We start from the raw sequence: 3,900 nt of genomic DNA, 5'->3' as shown, positions 1-3,900 counted from the left end.
TAACCCTTTCATATACCAATAATGATAACCTGTAGTGAATGGCTGGCCACTGTAGTGGCCGCTGTCCCTGAAAGGGTTAAAGGAATTAATACTGGCTGCGTACATGAAAACAAAGTATAACATATAATTCATTAGATTCTGTTTTGAATAAGAGATGTCTTTGTTGCACTTTTGGGTGTGTCTTCAGGTGCTTCATGGTTCTGAACGAGCCCCACCCCAAGATCCCTCCAGCGTAGCAGGTAGAAAGTATGTGCGTGAACTTTGACCCCAGCCCAGCACCTCTGGCGAAAGCACAGTTTTCCACTGCGTCTACCAGCTTGTGTGCGTCTCCCTTTGGCAGCTGCAGGGGAGCCGCCTCGGCCGGTTTAAAGCCACTCATCACTCAGCGGCTGGAGGGGCGGGGGGGGTCAACGTGACAGCTTAACATTGGACTCTGACCTGTACCATGACATAAATTCATCTGTGTGGTAAAGTAGATCTTAAAGCTAAGAGGCAATAAGAGCCTGTACTCAGTAACCAGCATGCTGTTTGGTCAATAAACCACATTATGTGAAATGTGTACTGTATGGAACTTGGACAAACGGGAGAGAGTCCTTGTGCATCTGCTGTGTACTGTCAAGTGATTTCATGGTATATTTGCTTCCTGTTTATAGACCTGTGAAGAGTGGATTTCAATCTGCACTGCATTAAATAATGAGAACTGACCATCCAGGCATGACAAAAATAATTTGCTCATGATTGGTCCAGTGGTAATTTGGTTTCGTCAGCTATTTTTGTTTACATCCTGAGCACTGCAGGTACATCTTCCGAAGAGCAGAATTGTGAATTTCATATCTTCTGATGATTGAGTGGAGGCCCTGAAGACACAATTATTTTCCTTGTCATCAAAAGTCCAGAATATCTTTTTTGAAACAAACGGTTATTTTTAATTAAAGATTGTTGCTTTTGTAGACTGAAAAAGTTTGGTGAATTTACTTGCTTTTATTTCCACAAAATCAAATTATCTGGATGCGGACACATTTTTTTTTTTTATTTAAAAAATGTCTGAGCTTCCAGATGACATGATTTTGTGGAGTCACTTGTTGAAATGAAATTGATCAAATTCAGTAGACGATTTTTTTCCCAGTAGTCTTTTTTTTTATGTCATCACAAAAATGTCCCCCCAACACAAAAAAATTGGGAAAACAAAACGCACTCCTCGATATTGTAGTCCCCAGCAATGAAAAAAATAAACAACAAAATAGTGGAGGGACTGCAACATGAACTGTACAATATTACTAGAATGTCACTCACTAGAACATACAAGGAAAAATACTATCTTTGGATTTGTCTTTGTGTTAGCTAAGAGGAGACTTCCAGCTTCATTTTGCAAACTCCTGCTCTATATGTGTCCCGTCAGTTTCTTCTCTCGGAACAGCACTGCTGTGAAAGGTCATCAAAACAACAACTCCAGCGGAGGGCTCGGACTACTTCCATAGAATTAAATGCTTTGACTATTTCCTGAAGTATGCAACAGATTGGCAAATCTATAGCGTATGAACATTTGCTAGTTCAAGAGACAACTGTGCGAATGTGTACTCTTTGATTTGATGATGAGAGCCAAATGTAGTTTTTGGAATTTAGAACTTGCCTTCAGACAAACAAAAAATACCAGTCAGAAGAGTGGCATATTTTTTCATCAAAAAGTTTGTTCTCAAGTGCAATATTGCTTCAAGTCAATCACGCAACGCAAAAAAGAATAGGTTTAAATGAGTTCTTATGGTGTCGTGGGATCTCCTTGACTCCATCACTGTTGGACTTCTCAGTTTTGGCTTAGGTGGCTAAAGGTGAGCAAAAACAGGGTCAAGTCCGGTTTGAAGGAGCTGCCATTCCTCAGGAGGCCTGATTATGATGGATGTTTGCAGTTCTTCGTCCTCAGCTTGGCCACACCCTTCCCCGTTGGCTCCCCACTCACCTCCGGGCCTCTTGGCACCGACCCTTCGTCCCACCTCATCCTGACCAGATGTGTTCGCTGAACTCTGTCAAGAATAATAAAACACCGGTTACAAAGGGCACGCGAGCGGCATGGAATCGTGACGTGGGCAGTGATCCTGGAGGCATCAAGGGGAAAAATTCTCAAGTCTAAGCCAATTTGGTCCATTAAATGAATGCATCATTATTTGCTTGGGTTATTTTTAGTGCAGCGCAGATGACAGTTGAAGCAAGAACATGACACATCAAAGTATCCAAAAATCAACGATCAGGAGCGAAATTAATGTTGACAATAGCGGCTGTACGCCAGCTTCCACTTCTGCCGGGCTTGTAACAAGATTTGGGGCGTTTGTCTCAGGTTACGGATGTTGGCCCTGAAACAAGGCCCAATGACTCATCATCCCTGCTCTAATTCATTATTTAGTTCATGTGTTTGGTGATCAAGTACTTTCACATTACACTTGTGAAATTTGGCTGTTTTGGACCATCTTTGTGCAATGGATAATAGTCCTGATGGAACAAAAAAGGGCTTCCTTCACACTACTCCAAAAAACTACATTTAAATATTTACGAACAATGAAAATTAGAGTGCTCTCATCCCATACTAACTAATAGGAGCTCCAATGGTTGGACAACATATCACTACGTCAATGTAGTGTCATTATCTCCTGTCATATGTTATCAGTGTACCAGTTTCAAATATCTAAGGTATCCTTTTTGAGGTTAACATTTTAGCTGTGAAAACATAGGGAACGAAAAAGGTTTTCAATATTTATAGTAGGTCCATATTTTGATCTGTGCATCAACTCACAGGAAGTCAGTAGAGATTTAGGATTACTGTAATAATGTCAAATTTCCTGGTACTGGTATGAGCTGGAGCAGCAGTATTCTGGACCAGTTTTTGTCGAGACCTGTAAAAACTCCATTGCAATAGTCCAATTAACTGAAACTGAAAGTAGGAACCGGCTGTTCTGGGTCTTGCCTAGACAAAATGTGGTCAGCTTAGAACTGTATCTTAATTAATAGGGACCCAACAATGACTCCTGTTGTACGCCTATATCTGACAATACTTACGTCTCGATTCAGCTCCGATGTTTTTGCTGTGTGTTCTAGGTTTTTCCATTCATCCTTCAACCAGTCAGCCACGCCCAACTCATTGGCCACCCTGCTCACCTGGGCACACGAATGCTTCAAATCAGATTTCAGCTTCTACTTCAGCCTCTCCTGCTTACTTACTCTTTGCCACATTCTTTTGATGTCATGCAAAACACTCCAGCACTTTTCTTTGCATTGACCTGCTGTTGTCAACTTTGCCTTCCTCATCAGTTTTCTGGCAATCATGTTGGCCTTTTGTCCCTAACTACAAGCTCTTCTTTGCCACTTTGTACTTTCTGTTTGCCTGTCCCCGTGGTTGTTCGTTGTTGTGCTGCACTATGAGTGGATTGCCGACAGTAAAAGTCATTCTCAATTATTACTGCGGTCTGGTGTTGTACATTCAGGTTCCGTTCATACCTGTGCCGACTTCCTTAGTTCAAATATCCCGCTGATCATACTGCTGATTGAATGCTAATGGTCAACCTCAAACATTGCACCGCATTATCTTTTGAAAGAATGCCATTTATATCAAAACAGCGAGTTTGATGATTAAAGCTGAAGCAAAATTTGAGGTTGGGTCCAAAGCAGAATGTTCTGGAAACCTCTGACTGACGGGGTGGTCAGTGCTGAAGGTGGTGATGACAAGAAATTGTGGCAAAGACTGAGGCAGGCCCAAAGTGCATTGATGGTGAGAGTGATGATTTCCTTCACCTCCCCACTCGTTTTTAACACTTTCTCCTGGCTCCCTGTGGCCTTGGCCCCTGCAGGCAACACACACGTTTGTCTACCTCATACACACACACACACACACACACACACACGCACGCACGCACA

Source organism: Hippocampus comes, unplaced genomic scaffold (assembly GCF_001891065.2).
Source record: "Hippocampus comes isolate QL1 unplaced genomic scaffold, H_comes_QL1_v1.1 scaffold123, whole genome shotgun sequence".
NCBI classification, from domain to species: domain Eukaryota; kingdom Metazoa; phylum Chordata; class Actinopteri; order Syngnathiformes; family Syngnathidae; genus Hippocampus; species Hippocampus comes.
The sequence above is the reverse complement of the archived record's forward strand: the minus strand, read 5'-3'. Positions refer to the sequence as shown.